Raw genomic sequence first — 17,812 nt, forward strand, 5'->3', positions numbered from 1 at the left:
CTGGAGCCAGCAGGTGGTGGGCGGGGCCAAGGCCTGATCCAGGTTTCTCAATGAGGAAGTCAGAGTAGATAAGCTACTGAGATTATTTTTTTAAATACTTTTTATTTGAGAAAACTATGTCAAACAAAATATTAATCATAGTTAAGTATTTTTTACATAGTTTAAAACGTGTCTGGAGGGAACTTTAATAAGCAACAAAAGAAAAAAAAAAAAATTTCAATGGCTCAACACCAAAAACAATTTTTTTGTGATTTGGGTCTGAACTAAAAAGTTTGTGACAAGTTGCATAAGATTACATGATAAATAAAGACATAAAAGGAAATGGAAATGTGTGTTTGTGCGTGTGCAAGTGGACGTGTCATTCTTTGTGATGGACTGGATGGGTGGGGCGGTGTAGGGAGCTGCTGACTCTAGGGTCAGGAGTCTGACGTCACTGACTTGCTGGTGTTTGACAGGCAGGATTTCCTGTCAGCAGGTTGTTTACCTGGTGGCCTGTGTGTTTGAGGGGGGTCAGACCAGCACGTGACCTCTGGCAATGATGACCCTACCCAGGGCCACCTGCTCTGTGTTTGTCCCTGCTCTACAGCCACCAGGATGATGTACTGTTTCAAACACAGTTTACTGTCTGTGCTAAAGTATTGTCTTCCTAGCGCTGTCCAGGAATTGTCGTCAGTCTAATCCACACTGAAGTCAGCAGGACTTCAAGGTCTACGTGATAAACACATGGTCAGGCATGTGAGAGAGAACCAGAGGAAAGACTCCTTTCTTCTCTTCAGGCTCTGCACCCCAACAGCAGCCCCGTGGTACCAGCAGCAGTTCAGAGCTGTCACTCAACATAGGCAGGGGTCCTCCATGCACACAAACACAGTCGTGCCTCCCCCCTTCTGTGCTCACACCACACACACCTGGTTTAGTTTTGTGGGGTCGGAGGTGAGTCATAGATGGATCATTTCATAGGTCACACATGAGGCAGGCGCAGATAGTGGATGGCTGATACCTAAAAGAAAACACACACACTGGACCTCGCAGCAGTTATTCTAAGGCCTCTCTTTTGACTGACACTCCACATTTGGCCAAGTCTCAGCATGTATTTATTACTTTTCCTTTCCAGTCATCAGCTGATAAGAGATCTCCCACTGGGGGGGGGGGGGGGGGGGGGGGGGCTGGAGCGCTTGCAGTATAGTACGTATCCCTGCGTCTCCTCCCTGGTGACTTCACTGTTGGCTTTGAGTTCTTCCTGTTGGAGTGGGCAGCAGTTGGCATTCAAATTACAAAACGTTCTGGCAATTGTGATCACACATGAATGCGCACACCCATGCGGACTACCTGACAATACCACAGATTAATCATGACTGTGGATGAGGAAATAAGAGTTGCTGTTCATTTCTTGGTCTTTTGGTTTCAGTTTGCTGTATTTTATTTGTTAAAAGTTTTTTTTTTTCGTTGTTGGTTGAAACTTGTCCTATCTGCAGGACGTCGGCCTGCTCTGTTTCAGTGTTAGAAAAGTCTGACTGGGCCATTTCCATTCCCCGATGTTTCAGGTTACGCGGATCAGGCCGAGTGGATTAGCTCTTGTCAGCGTGACCTCATAAAGAAAGCACCATTTCTTTGTGTATTAGGTTATGTAACTGCTATTGTTTTAGTCCTACTCCCTCTCCTGGCACACAGATGTATTTGTCTTTTTTTTTTATGTCTGTGTATTATTACAAATGTAATTTAACTCTACTCAGCGGGGTTAGGGTTAGGGATCAATCCCCAGGTCTCTTCAATTAATCAGGTCTTGTGTAAAGCCTAATGACAACACTGCTGGCTCGCTCGGGGGGCTGTCATTAAGGCAGAGATTTTTCAAGATACTGTAATGCTAATGAGAAGTCTGTTTATGTTGAATCACATGGGGCCACACACACTTAGCAACACACACACACGGGTGGAAAGCAAGTTCAGGTTTGAAATTGTGAAGTCAGATGAGGCCAAAATACCAGACATGTAAACAGAGAAACAGCACGGATGTGTGATTGTTTTCATTCAGTCACATGTAAACTATTATAGATAGTAAGTGCAGTGTCAACAATTTCATATTACTAAAGGAAATGTTAAAACTTTAAAATGAAAACAGTGATTTTTCGGGTACTGACAACAGGAAGGCTGCTTTGTAACCTGAACTATCTGTGAAGGCTTCATGGAAACTGTTTGGAAAAGGAGTGGGTGCTTTCAAAAACTACCTTTCAAGTGATTGGATCAACCATTTGTCCATCACATGGGTTATCATGGGCTAACTTCAGCCAATTAGATTCTGCATCCCTCCCACCAGTTGGTAAATCAAACTTCTGCTGAAACCAATCAGGAGGTGAGTGAAAACATCTTTTCCTGTGAGAAAAGCCGTCAGGGCCGTTTTCTGTTCTTCTTTCAATGAAGAAATATGCTCCAGTTCTGATGAAACTGCTGCTATAGCAGGATCTAAGCCCACCCTTTTTAGGAGCTGCCATTGTTGTTGTCACTTCTCTCTGTCGTCACATCTAAAACACGCCCGCAGCTGTCAGTAGCTCCTCCTTCGTGCTGATTGGTCCAAACCACCGTGGTCCGGCCACAAGTGACTAGCTTGTAACCTGGCAAGACAGATACTTGCTGCTGAGCAAGGTTAGCTGGGTTGCGTAATACATTTGATAAACTTGATGCCTTATCGGACGTCAAAACCCCAACACAGCAGTTTATAATGCTGTGATACAGGATTATCGTGCACTCACCAGGTGAACAGTGGAAATATGCTGTTCATGCTGCAAAGTAACAGGAATGTGTGCTTGCATGTATTTGATTGTCCAGTAAAGAAACTTGCCAGATGACACTGTGTTGTGTTCCAGCAAATCATTAGGGAGCTGCCTTTTTCTTTTTTCAGTAACTTGTAGTGTAAGAGTGCATGTTAAATTCAGTCATTAAAGTACATTTACTAATCACACTAATGCTCCATTACTTTGATATTTTCGGGGGATTGGCTTCTTGCTGTGGTACCAGGAGCTGGATGAACTGGGTTTGTCATCAATTTCACAACTGATTCGAAACCAACAATCCAACATTGCCTTGGCCAGATGTCCAGCATTGAGAAAGGAGCCAGTTTTCTGAATTGTCTCTCAAGCTCTGTTTTCCTTCTTGGCACTACTATTTGTGGCACTTTTCATGTGCACAAATGAGTAAATGCCTTCCAGTTGAGACACCCTAAAAATGAACGATATTATTCCCATATTTTCATGATATTGCATCTTCCACCGGCTCTATTACCCTTCTCACACCAAATAAGCTGGTGTAGGCAGATTTTTTAAACTGCTGAAAGAGGCGATTGACTCCTTTTACACTGCCAGGAGTTTGCCTGAGACGACACACACAACTGTATTTACAGAGCACATACACACACACAGATGCAGGGGAGACAGAATGAACCTCCAGCTGCTGTGCAGACTGAAAAAATGGATCTGACGTGTCTCATCCCCGGGATGGCACTCCTATAAGTGTATTTGCCTCCATGTGAGACTCTTGTGTGTTTTTAAAACTTAATATGGGGCTGCAGCTCGGTGCATTCCTGAGCGCAGTGTAGCAGTGGTGTTCCTGGTGTAACAGCCCTGTGCTGGGCAGGTGACAGGTGTGTTTACAATGTCTGCGCTTTGAAAAATATCACAGCTCAGAGAAGGTGTGAAAATTTGCATGTTCACCTGGGTTACCTGCATCTACTGTAGAATCATTTGACCCAGGTGTGAATGCCAGCTGTACCCTTTTTAGCCAGATGTTCGCAAGTCACAACTGATTTTTTGACCAGTGGAAAAGGGGCTTATGAACCCTAGCATTTCACTGCCCTTTCAAGTGTGGCCACTCAAAAAAATTATGAGCATTTTTGTCTTCAGACATGTCATAAGCTCATCAGCTCTTCTCTGGCATAACCTGAGACTCAGCTTGGTGTAGTTACTCAAAGCTTTGTGTCCTTTAGTACTTTGCCTGTCTTCTTGTTTTCTTCTAAATGTCTTACGTGTATTAAACACAGACGATGTGACATGTCGGTGCAGTAGCTTTGATAGTGCTGGGCTGAGCAACAGAAAATAACGTAACATATAACATCTGTTATGTACAGAACATGTGTAACTAATTACTTTTGCTGTTGAGTAATTTGTAAAGTGATATCATTACTTATTTAAGTGATTGATTACATTTTTCCTGTACCCAACACTGTGTGAGTCTGACAGACGAGAAACATCAGACATGAAAACATACAGACACATAACCGTCCTGACACACTGACCCACTAACCTTTGACCTCCAGCTGGATCCAGTGTCCGGTCCAAATTATCTTGACCTCATCACAACCTCATCCAGGGGTTTCCACTCAGCCCTTGCTCTGCCCTCAGGCCTCCCCTGGTGGAGGGTCCTATCTCGTGTTTATCTTCATCTTAAAGTTATCAGTCACCTGCAGGCATTATTACATGACAGGATTATCTTACTGAGACCACAATGGAGGAACTACAGAGTCCATATTTAGGTGTGTGTGTTTGTGTGTGTGTGTGTATGAATGGGCATCTTTTACCTTATTCCTGGGGTCCAAAAACCAGGAGCCCACTATATTTGTGGGGCTATAGCTTTGTGGGGACCAAATGCTGGACACAAGCTTAAATGGCTGTTTGAGAGTTAAGTACCCACGAAAAATAGTAAAACAAGTGTGTGTGTGTGTGTGTGTGTGTGTGTGTGTGTGTGTGTGTGTGTGAATCCCCTGCTGTCATGCAAAGCTCACATCTGCTGTTCATTTACTTTACACTCATCTCCCATTAATCCATCCATCCACTGGGCACACATACACACACACACACACACACACACACACACACACACACACACACACACACACACACACACACTTGATAGTACAAATCCTACTTACAACAAACATATCTTTCATGATTCACACTCTCACCACTGCATGTGAAAGTGTTTAGTGTGTAATGTGAGTGTGTGTGTTACTCCTAAGTACATGATACGTTTCAGAACAATCAAGGATAAGGAAAGATGGAGGAAACAGAGAAGTTCACTACACCAAAACTGGAGTAAATCACAGAGGAGGGATGTTAGGAAGGGAAAGATGAAGGAAAACAGATGAGGACTGGAAGAGGTGCATATTGAGTAGAGATGAGGGTGAGGAGGAATGGAGCTGGCATCATCACAGGACACAGGTGTGTTTACATTACAAGGCAGTGAATCTGTGCGATCAGCACACTTTGACAACAAAGCCCTCACAGCATTCATAGTGCTAACCTGTGACTGGCTGACACCCCCACCAGGACCTCACAGTTGAGAAATCCAAGTCCAGGTCCACTGCTAAGCCCTAGAGCTGTGTGTGTGTGTGTGTGTGTGTGTGTGTGTGTGTGTGTGTGTGTGCTGTCCCGGAGATTGGGAGAAAAGGCTATAGAACAACATATGAGATCATCCGAACTCCCTCACTGACAAGTGTTTTATCACTCAGAGCCTGAGGGTAGCAGCACACTAGCTCTAATGGAAGGTAACATTTAGTTTGCTTTACATTAATGCCACATAATAACAGGCCCATTAGATTTAACAGTCTCAGTATGTGGTGTGGAAGATAAGAGGTGAGAGTATGTGTGCTTGCATCTGAATGTGATTTTGTGTGTGTGTCAGGATGGCGGTTTTGTGTTTAAGTTTCTGTCTGTCATCATGGCGGTGTTAAAAATTCCAGGACATCATTATGAAGAGCTGCATCTGATTATGGTTATGATGCACACATTTGTAAACATACGAACATCATAATGGCAGCATCAACAAATCAGTCAAGTATAAAGTAACGTACTGCACTGTAATTTCCATCCTCTGAAACTTGTGCTCCCACACGTTTTCCAAATTAAATGAAAAAACAGGTCGTTCGTCCATGTCCTCTCGAAGAAAAAGTGGAATCATTTTTTGATCTGATGCTCCTGTCAACAGGGTGACATCATTTTTTAATGCAAACCAAAGACATAAATCTGTTTTATGATGTAACAACACTATGGTTAAGGTTTGGTTAGATTTAGGAAAGGACCATAATTTGAGTTAACCTAAGTTGTTCAGGTTGTTAACACCAAAACATTGTAATTTTTGTTAAAATTACTACTTTGGTAAGGTTAGTGAACCGATGACCCATCCATCCGCCTGAACAGACTTTGTGGCTCTATAATAACAACACTTCATGTCCTCCTCTCTTCCTCCACCATGTTTCTTTGATGGATGTGGACCACTTTGACTTTGAAGAATTTGCAGTTGTTTCTAACTGTGGACCTCCACCAGGGTCTGAGAGATGAAACTGAGGGAAAAAGTTTATAAATAGCATAGAAAAAACACATTTCTGTTCATTCTGTTATACTGTTGTCTCTTCAGGCTGTAACTATTATTCAGTTGGAAACAAAACTTGCTTTATAGGAGCTATTTGTAGGTTTTTGATATTGCTACATAGACAAGTTGGCATGAACTGCTGTTTAGTTACAAGTTAAAAAACGATGTAAGTTCAGCATCAAACCTCATTCCTTCACCAACTCCAGTGGTGGGAAGTAACACTCTTGTTTTGCTTCCATTTCTATCACTTAATTTCTTGTACTCAAGTTACCATGCTAATCAGCTAGCTCTGGCCCAGTCAGCCTGTCTCTTCACTTTCTGATACGGAGTCACTGTCGTGTTCAGTTTGCCCTGAAGCATTAGTGCTGCTTATTAAAACCTCTTGTATTGTAAATAGAACAATGGCTGAAGCTCTTGGCAAGACTGTTAAGTAAGCTGCTAATGCTAATGTCTGCAGCAATAGCAAAACTTAGCTCCTTTAAATAAAATAATGAAAAAGTGAGAGAGTTTTAACTGGTTAGCAATACGGCTAAAATATGTGCCACAGGTTTAGACATACGTCAGGCTCAGTTCAGCCCCTATGAAACCACGACATGTTGGCTTTTTTTGTTTTTTTTTTCTGGGGGAGGGGGTTGTACGGATTAAGCAAATGAAAAATAACATGTTAATTAGTGAGCTTTAGAGGCGCAGGTGGGTGGATTTCTTTGTTACCTGTGGATTTAGGAAGGCCAACTGTTTCCCTTTGCTTTCAAAATGTTGCTATTTTGTCAAAAACTCGGTTTTCAGTCCAGAAAATTAAAGGGAAAGTACCCAGTCTAAGTATTTGCTAGTTGTTGTTGTTTTTTTTTATCCTTGTTCACATCTGCAGTTTCAAAAAGCACTTTTCATCTTCCAGTCTGTCAAACAATGATAAATAAAGACGAATGAAAAGGTTTCATTGGTCCCTGCCACACAGAGGGAGGCAGAGTGAGCAAGGTCGACTTCTCCAGCTGTAGTTTTTACCTAACATATTTCTTTAGCCACAAAGTTACCTTTGAAGTACAGCAGGAAACAGTTGTACTACTTGCAGAAAAAAAAACAGAGACCATTTAATTCATGTACAGAAATGTTTCTACCATTGAGAAATACCCCTACTGATAAAGGAATGTGTCTGCTATACAGACAGTTGACCGATCTTGGATTGATTTTAAAGGCTGGTAGCTAGTAGCTCACTTGGTTTGCAGTGGGAAATATGAAGGGGGGACAGAGGAAATACGAGAGACCTGCCAGTGAACTCTGCGTCCTGAGTAAAACTGTCAAGTCTTTTATTTTGACAACAGGAAAGCAACATGAGAGTGGGAGACAGTTTGACCCAGAGAGAGAGAACAGTCAGCAGTTTGTGTTAAGAATCAATGGAGAGTCCTTTCCTTTCCCTCTTGGTACCCCCGAGAGATGAGGATAGGCTGCATGTACACACCCCAGTTTCTGCAAAAGCTGGAAGACTTTTAACGTCAGAGATGACTTTGAAATCTGCAGAATCACACGTTAATTCTTACATTTTTTCTTAAAGGGCGCATATTTTACACTTCTCCTGTGTTTTATTTGAAGTGTTGATATCAATAAGGAGATATATTTGTGGTTTTAAGAAACAAAAACCATCTCAGTGTAGTGTAGAGCTCTAGTAACAGTAGGTCAGTCAGCCAATCAGAAGAGAGCCTCTCAGCCAATCAAAAGAGTTTGATCAAATAAAAAAAAAAAAAAAAAAGCAGACTTCAGGTGAACACTCAGAAAAACCAAATCCTTTAAGGTTGAATGGTGGGTCCAGGTGGGTGGGGCTGAGAGCAGTGACAGCTTTATTGTGACATCACAAAGTTCCAGAAGTCCTGACGGCTGGTTTTAAGGCTCAGTTCCTGAATACAGGCTGTGTGCATTTCTCTGTGGACTGAGGCTTTGATACTTTCACAGTATTAATACAGAACCTAGACCTGCTTCTAAAAACACATGGACATCTACCTTTAGACTGTGTGGGACCTTTAAATCTCAGCTGTTTCATGCAGTACAGTTGGATAAGGTCTGGGAAACATAGTCCTCCTATCATGTCACACCAGAGCTTCACATGACAGTGATCTTCACGTTCAGGATGATAAGATGGAGCAAACTGCTTTATTTAGCTTACTGTTGTGGATTAATGATGTCTAGCTGAATAAGACATATCTGTTACGCAGGATAAATTAATGTGTTTTGGATCTTGAATCCTAATAATGTCAGTTATAAAATTAGCAGCAGAAAAAGAGTTCAGTGATAATAACAATAATCCATAGCTGTAACTAAGAGTGAAGTAGTAGGTCAGGCAGATGATACATATGACATGCTGCATTCCGTAAACTGCTGCAGATACTGCTGAGACACAATCTGTTGATGTAGTAGTCTCTGTATACCTGCAGAACATACAGTGTTTCCTCTCATACCTAACACTGTCTCTGTTGACGGTTACATAATGAGCAGCTCCTTCTATGCACAGGCCCAAACACTAGCTACTGTGTTATTCCTTGTGGGGTTACACTAGAGTTGACTTTCACACCCAGAGACACACATTCATACTGCCGGAAGTTTACAGTGTGTGTGCGTCTAATGCGCTATAATTTATGTGTGAAAATCCAACTAATTTAGACACTATTCACGACTAAGTTCCTGGTCATGTGCTGCAGAGGGTCTGTGCACGCTGTCACATGTAGAGCGGTATGATGAGGTCATTACTGCTGGACTGTTCTGGGTTAGAAGAGAGTTAACCTGGCCTGAACCTGGGAATGTACTGTTCTCTTTAAAACACACAAACAGCCTGGAGCTCAACAGCTTCATGAGACGTAAACACATGTGCACACAAATGTTTTCACCCTGACACTGTTATGCACATGTGCATGCAGACTCACTCTCTCTTTTTGCCTCTTTTTTGTCTGTGTCATCACAACGCATGCACATAAAGGTGTAAGCACAGACTCAAATGCTGACCGGCTCATCTGCCCTCAACATACACGCTCACAAACACACACACACGCACGCACACATGTCCGGGCCTATGAGGCAGCAGGATATGGCCTCTCCAGGTCTAAAGCCTGCACTGTTTTTCCTGGCACTGGAAACAGCAAAGCCTGCTGCGGGATATGCAGCAGCTCAGTGGTCAAACAGAGTCGGCCCTACACTCAGTACCAAACACGCAAAAACACACACACACACACACACAGAGCGAACTTTTCAATCCATCTTCATATCTGAAACACTGAAATAGAATCGGACACAGCGGCTAATGTGTGGCTTGAGTATGAGGAGGAAGGATACTGTGCAGTGACTGCACAAGGCCACCCAGACTGTATGGACTGTATGCCCTTGTCTGTTGGCAGAGGTTAATCCCGGTCCCATTAGCACAGTGCTGTCTGACAGATAACTGCTTGATGGTAGGAAACATATGGACAGTAGGACAATAGACCGTGGCAAACAAAACCCCTCTCTCTCTGCTTGCATGAGGAGAAAAAGTTTCTTTCTTCTTTCTCTTTCTGTTACACTCCCCATTCCTCCTATAAAGCCTATAAGTGGGGGAGACTGGAGATGGTTGTAACAGGGTCAGTTGTAACTCTTCCAATTTCTCCAATCAGGAACAAGTTAGGAATACTTGTCTGTGTAGAGATCTGTCATGCTAGTTGTCAATGCTAATGTAGCTGTTAGCTGTAAGGTAAGGTAGTTACACACACACACACACACACACACACACACACACACACACACACATTATGTTAATTATTTAAGTGTTGAATAAAAAGCTTCAATATCAAGTTTTTGTCATAGTCCTTATATTATAATATTACATTTCACCTCAGGATCTGTTACAATTGACCCTGTAACATTTTACTGCTTGTCTTTGTGTGTGTGTGTGTGTGTGTGTGTCTGTGTGTGTGTATGTATATATATATATATATATCTTCATTAAGCAAATGAAGCAAATGAAAACGTTTCCATTTACCTCTTGTTAGCCTGTCTCAATAGCTGCTCCGTTTAATTCCAATGCTTTTATCTTATTTCCTCATCTGTGTTTCTTTTGTGCTTGTATGTTTGTACTTTGGTGCTATACAAATAAACTTCACTGACTTTCTTTTCTTTAACAGCCTGTCTGTCTTCTGTTATGCCTGGTGTGCATGGCAGTGTGTATCTATAACTGAGGTCGTGTGAGTTTATCTATGGATGCCAGATGTCTGAGAGCATCAGAGCCTCACAGGACCTTGTCCTCCCTGATCCTCTGCAAACCACAGAATGTGTGTGTATTGTGTTTCTGTAATTAGTGCTGTCAGATATGTGTGCTATTCATTGCAGTTGACTTTGGTTAACATGTCAGTGCATGCATGTGCTGCATTGTGTGTGTGTGTCATGTATGGGTTGTTATCTTTCAGTCTGTCTTTAGTTTCTGACGTACTATTCCTTCCTATTTTATCAGTATTACAATGTATACAGGGTTGTGGCGTGTAGCAATGGTTTAGTCATTTATTATATTATATATGTTTTATATATATAAGTGTAGTGTGTATTTTGGGGGATTTGGCAGGTCAGTGACTCGAGTGGATGTTTAGGGATAAGTGAAGACAGAGGCAGCAGGTATTTGCTGGATTTGCTGGAATCTCTTGGTTTCAATATATGTTGAAGTGTTTGTATATCATCTTGTGTCATTTTGTATATTTATTATTCTGAAATTTGAGTAATTTTGTGGGTTCAGTTCACCCAAATAATCAAACAGATACTTTTAATTTTCTTTTTGTTTTTTTTGTTTTTTACCTCTCTACTTCCGAAACATCTGCTGCCCAAATATACCTACTTCAAGTTGTGCTGCTCAAGATAATGAAAACACGGCATTTGAAAGAAACAGCGTCCCAGTCACTCAGGACAAACCGCAGACCTCGCTCCCCACAGTTTTCATAAGAACAGTTTCTTTGAAAGCACTGCCAAAGAAAACTGTTGAAAGTGAGGTTTGTGCATGCAGTCTCTGATTATTCAGAGTAATGGGGACATTGTTTCTGAATAAGATGAATTGCTTGGGTTTAAACCACCTCTGCCCAGACTAATTTTTCTCAGCAGCTATTGGATGGATTTCCACTAAACTTGCAGAGATATTCATGGTTCCCAGTGGTTGAATCCTAATGACTCTGGTCCTCTGATTGTCTCTATATCACCAACAGCAGGTCAGTGGTGTTTGTTTTTCACCCTGTACAAATATCTCAACATTTGCTGGATGGATTGGCACAAAATTTGGTGCAGACATTTATTTTTCCCAGAGGATGAATCATACTGACTTTGCTGAACATCTGACTTATTTTTTATTAGTGCCACAATAAGGCTGACATTTGTGGTTTTTAGTCAAATGTCTTAACTGTTGGATGGATTGCCATAAAACATCCATGTTCTTGGGCAGTAACAGTACTTAATAAGATGTTACTTTCTTTTTTCAGTATGGAGTGGTGTAAGGGATTAGAGTTTGATGTTCAGTAATCCCAGCAATGCTCCACCACTCTGAGGGTTGGCTTGTTTGCTGCCGTACCAGGAGTCAGTCTGGTCTCTCTGTGTTCAGAGGGCAGACTGGTATCCCAGATATGGCTGAGGTGAAGAGTACACAGGAATCCAGGTAATTCCAAAGTTCTTATTTCACTTATTTTTTCAACTTTGTTCAATGTTGTGTGTTCCTGGCTGGCTGGAGTTAACCACAGACATGCACACTCTGTTTTTAGAGTTGGAGAGTGTGAAACTGTGTCTGAGGTCAGGACTTCTGGAGAGCTGTGTACAGTCAGCGAGGCACAGCTAGCTGCTGGACGGTCAGTGAATCCCTCTAAGCTGTAGCCATAGACTGTCTGCTTATTAAAACTGCAATTTCTTGTTTCCTATTTCTGCATGTGTTAAATACAAAAGATGTGTGGGTGTGGAGGATCTGGAGTTTGTTAAAGGCACTTTTAATGGAGCTGACAGCTGAGTAACAAAAGTAATGTAACAAGTGTAACACATTAATTGTGCTACTGTTTTACTGTGATCATTACTAATCATTTAGAAGCCAGAACTTTCCTTTAGGAGTTGGTGGAGACCAAATCAGAGTTTAAAAGGGGAGTTACCAGAGACATAATTTTAAACTAATGCCAACGATGTGCCACTCTGCAAGCTTTTTAAGGTGATGCTACGTCACTATTATTTTTAAGCTTGTTCTGCTGCTGCCACGTGGCCAAAAAACACCTACTAATGCTGCTTTAAGCAAACAAACTCTGTCAGCAGTAAGATAGGACAGATATGCATATCTGAGTGTCTACAGAAATATTGTTTCTGTTTCTCCAGATGCTATGGTAGGAGTCCAAGTGGCTCAAATTTACTCTCCTTCCTCAGAACATTGACTCCAGCTCTAACATCCTGTTTCATGCAGCAACACATCAGTGAAATAATTAAATTTGGATTTCAAGGCCACTTCATTGGGCTAAGGCCAAAGTGTCAGTCAGAATCAGTGATTGTTCACTGTGATCAGATGTTTCCTGCACTTTTTTGTGTTGTCTTTACATGTTTTATTTTTATACCTTCAGTGGACTCAAATATAACACAATGCAATAAGAAATGTGGACACAAACAATAGTAACTAAGCAACCACCAACTACCATCATGCACTGTGCATGCATGGCCTGAACAGTGTCTGATTTTCTTTTGTTAATATCTGGCAGCAACACAGCATGCTGCACACTCTTCTACCTAAAGTCCTTTGTATGGTGATGTAGTGAATAGCAGTTAGTGAATGAGTGAATACGTCACCACCTGTCTTTTATGTGTTCATTAAACCACGAGCAGCACATATGTAGTTGTTTTGAGATTCAGCTACTGCTCTGACCTCGCTCGCTCGGCTGTCAAACAGTGCATGTGTGTTAACAAGTGTTTGGTGAACTGATTAAAACAAATGCAACAGGGCACAAGAGCAGCTTCCACAATTAAAAGTTCACTTCCTCGTCTTCATCTGTCTGCGGAGCTACCTGAGCTGTGACTTCCCCAGCTACAGGTTACTTGGCATCCAGGACCTTGAACACACAGACACATCCAGCTGAAGGAAGCCTTTAAAGTGCTCACTGTGGTTTGCAAATTGATGAAAACTTTAATGGCAGCAGTGAAGCCAGCAAAGAGCAAAACAAATGTGTGATTCATCTTCAAGGGCTCGAAAGTAATTGTTTCAGAATGCTTTGTCCTTGAGCCAGTAAACTCAGGTTGAACAGCTATAAAAGAGAGCAAGGTCTTTGCGGAGCAAACAAACAAATGTGCAGCAGATTCAGTATGTTATGCAGAAATTAGCCCAACAGCAAAATGTACTGGTGCATATGACAAAATAGACTCAATGCACCTTATACATGCATTTTTTCAATCTATGTGTCTCTAGATTTGTTCCTGTGTGCTGTGATCGAGTCAGTGAGGCTGCAGCGTGTAAGAAAGCTCTTTTAATGACTAACAGGCCCGTGTAGCTTGTGGCCATCGAGAAAATGTTTATTTTGATGGATAAGCCAAGAGCGGCCAGCTGGTTTGAGTTGGGAACAATACTGGAGATTCAGCCTGCATATGGTTTTGATTTAGCCCTCCTCCCTCCTCCTCAGATTCTCATTCCCCTTTCTCCATCATCCTCCTTTCTCTCTCCACAGGCCACTATTGCTTGTGTCTTCATTTCCTGGGAACCTTGCTTTCCCTCTTATCCCTCACCTTACGATCGCTTACTATTATTTTTCCTGTCACCCTCCCTTTCCCCCCCTACAAGCCCCTGATGATTGGAGCTGATAAAGTAATAAATGACTCATAGAAGTGCATCATGTTTTATTGTTAGGGATTAATAGAACAGAAAAAGTTGGGTAATCTCTGAGTTATTGGCCCCTCTGCTCCATCGTACGGTCTCTGGGGGAGCAGAGGTGCTTATTGGCCTATGTAGCATCTCAATCCTGGTGTTATCTCCATTGAAGTTGAGAGAAACAGAATAAAAAGTGCACTTACAAGGACTTTTTTATCCATCTAGCACAATAGAAAAGCTTATATCTGCACAGGCTGCTCAGTTTGATTGTATGCAAACAAGCAGGCATATGCCAGCCAGATGAGAACTGTGGATGCATGCATGCATGGATTGTGTATGTGTGTATATACGCTGCCCACACTATCCATCTTGCTGCACAGATCTTTTGCCACAGAGCTGGTGGCTGCTGGGTGCCCGGTCAGCTCAGACCTCTCCTGTTTTACCGTGCAGGCTGCGGTGGAGCTGCTCTCACTCTGCGGCCTGTCTGTGGTCAGTGGCCTCCTCAAACAGGCTCTACTAAAGTGTGGTGTTTTTTTTCCCCCCTCAGTTTCCTGTTTCAAACCAATATACACACTTAGGCACAAACATCTAAACACAAGCCCACATGTGGACATGCATGCTTGCACGTCACATATGGGATTTGAAGAAATTTGGTTCTGTGGTGAGATTAGTTTCATGAAATGGTCAATATCAGACTTTGTGAGGTGCATTAGCATTTCTCTGGCACTGCAGTATTCTCGTTGTGCTCCAACATTTTCACCCTTCTTATTTTGTTTTAGTGTTTTTAGATTCTAGGCTGTGTCAGTCAGTCCATAACTTCAGTAGTCTGTTGGTTGATCCACCATTTTGGTCTATACTGAAAATCTCAAAAACTATTAACAAAGGATTGGGATAAAATTTTATACAGACATTCATGCTGCCCGCAGGATGAACCCCAATCACCTGGGTGATTTCTTGACTTTTCCTCCAACACCAGATTCATATTTATGCATCTGAGTGAAAAGTCTCAACAACTATTGGATTAATTGTCATAAAATGGTATAGACATTACCAAAACCATTTCATTATTCATTAATAATGAAAAGTTATTACTTTTCATGTAATACATTTTCATCCGTTGCCATCATCAGGTCAGATTTTCAGTTTCTCCTGCACTTGGGTTCATGAGTTTTAAGTATTTCCCATCTGCCACAGTTGTACTTTGTGTTTAGTACCAGTCACCAAGTGTTGGTATGCTAGCACGTTAAGCTAATACGTTGAACATGGTAAACATGGTAAACATTACACCTGCACTGTGAGCATGGTGCCATGCCATGCATGTGCAGTAGCATTTCACGATTTACTAACATTTAGCTTAAAGAAACTGCTGTGCTTAAGTACAGCCTCACAGATGGGTGTAGATGGTAAATATACTGTGTTTATGTAGCATTTTCTAGTCTTATCGACCACTCGAAGAGCTTAACACTACAAGACACATTCACCCAATCATTCACTGGAGGAACCAGGAATTGAACCACCCACCTTCCAATTTGTGGACGACCCGCTCTACTCCCCGGGCCCCTGCTCTTGTAGACTCTGTTATCAAATTTGTAACGTTAAGTCCAGTTTAGTCAAACTCTGGTTCATTCCCCTCTATTAATATGATTCATTCGGGCGGACCTGACCACTGCTTGAATGTGGACCAAAACAACCACACCAAGACCTTTTAGGAAGTGAGTGACACACTCCAGTTACACACTCTAGTCAAAAATATCTGAGGTCATATCCGACCTCGATCTGACCCAGCTGCAAGGTGTACTTAGCAAGTTTGAGCTAAACATAATAAATAACGGGATGTGGAAGAGTTAAGTTAACAGTTGCTAGCAGAGACTGAATCGAGGTCTGTCCTGGACTGACAGTAAAGAATTTGCTCTCTTGATATTTGGGCAAACAGGACCTTCTTCTTGTGTTTGCTGTCTTGCTCCCACCACAGACACATCTAACCAATGAGCAGACTGAAACATCATCACATGGCTTGTAATGACACATTTTGATTCAATTACTTTTTTTTTTTTTTTTTTTGTGAGGAGAAACCGAACCAAGAAAAGTTTAACAACTCATCCACTGACGGGGGCCAGAACAAACGGGGGCCAGTACATGAATGGAGGGTCACAACAGATCCCACCTCATTCTGTACATGCTCTCCAGCCAACCAGCAGGAGTCACTGCTGCAGAAACAGAGATGCTAGCTGTGGCAGTCCACTAACAATGCTGCCCCTAACCCCAGTAGGATCCATGATTGCGCAACAGTGCAGTCTGACATTAAAGTTGACTGATACTTTGTGACAGTTACATGATGAGCAGAAAAACCTGTGGCAAGACTGCACTGTAATCTTCTACACCCATACATGTGTGTGTGTTTGTGTGTGTGCATGTGTGTGTGTGTTGAAAGTTCGACTCAGCTGTACCATTACCTTAGGGAGCAGAGAATTAGGTTTCATTGGAGCCATATTTGTGTCCTGACATGATTGAATGTTTTGAATTAAATTACATTTTGGGTCAGAGTCGTGATGGAGTGAAGTCAGACAAACAGCCCCTGGGTCCCCATGACACACACAAACACACACACGCACACACACACACACACACACAAAGTAAAGTGTAAAAAAAACAAAACAAACTTAAGTATGTCAGATTGCTCAATCTGTGTTGAATTAGGTGAGCATTCATTACTGAATCAAGAGTTGAAATGAGAGCGAGTGAGTTAACAGAGGGAAGAAAAGGGGAAGGGAGAGGGGTGAGTGCACTTCTGGTAATGGTGGTGGTCTGGGTGGTCCCCCCCCCGCCCACCCCACCCCTCCCTCGAGTATTTGTTTATGTTTGTGAAATCTTTTTCCCAACAAGGATAGTACTCACATAAACACACACATCTCCACACAGACTGCGCACACACAAACACACACACGCACACACACAGATTCTTCCTTTGAACACATGACTAAGTCTATTAATAATCAATCCGATGGAGGTTTGATCCGTTCTCTCTTGGTGTGCAAACAAACAAAAGCTTGATTCTGATTGAATCCAGATTCCATGTGGATCTCGTTTCTCAGACAAATATCTTCCAATAATGTTTTCCATTCTGTGGCTTTCATTACAATACTGAGCAAGATATCAAAGTGCAGTGGAATAACATGGAGCATGTGTAAAACACACACAGTATACATACATGTTGAGAATCAGGCAGTAAAATCCTGACGCTGACTCCTTTAAACAGCATCCATCTTCCTCCTGTCACAGCTGCAGCAGCGTCATCTATTTCTGACATGATTACATCGATGTAAATGTTCTGTTCTCCTTGTCCAACGTAATGCAGCTGTTCAGCTAATGTGTATGTGTTTGTCATTGCCCTGAATTGCTAATGTGTTTATGTGTTAGCTGAGGCACGAGTGTTCAATTAAGCCACTTAGTGGTTCAGCCATAAAATGAACTTGGTCTCTGCTCGGAGATCACACACGATGCAGGTAGGCAGCAGTAAAATCCCAGCTACACTAACTCCAGCAGCATGATAAACAATGTGAATTCTTTTCTCTTCTTGAAACTGTCCAAAATTTTATTTAAAAAAAAATAAAAAAAATTGTAGGTCAGTGTGTTTATGTTTATGAACTTGAT

Source organism: Trachinotus anak, unplaced genomic scaffold, assembly GCF_046630095.1.
Source record: "Trachinotus anak isolate AG129_WGS33_773 ecotype Australia unplaced genomic scaffold, CSIRO_AGI_Tana_v1 ptg000010l, whole genome shotgun sequence".
In the NCBI taxonomy this organism is placed as follows: domain Eukaryota; kingdom Metazoa; phylum Chordata; class Actinopteri; order Carangiformes; family Carangidae; genus Trachinotus; species Trachinotus anak.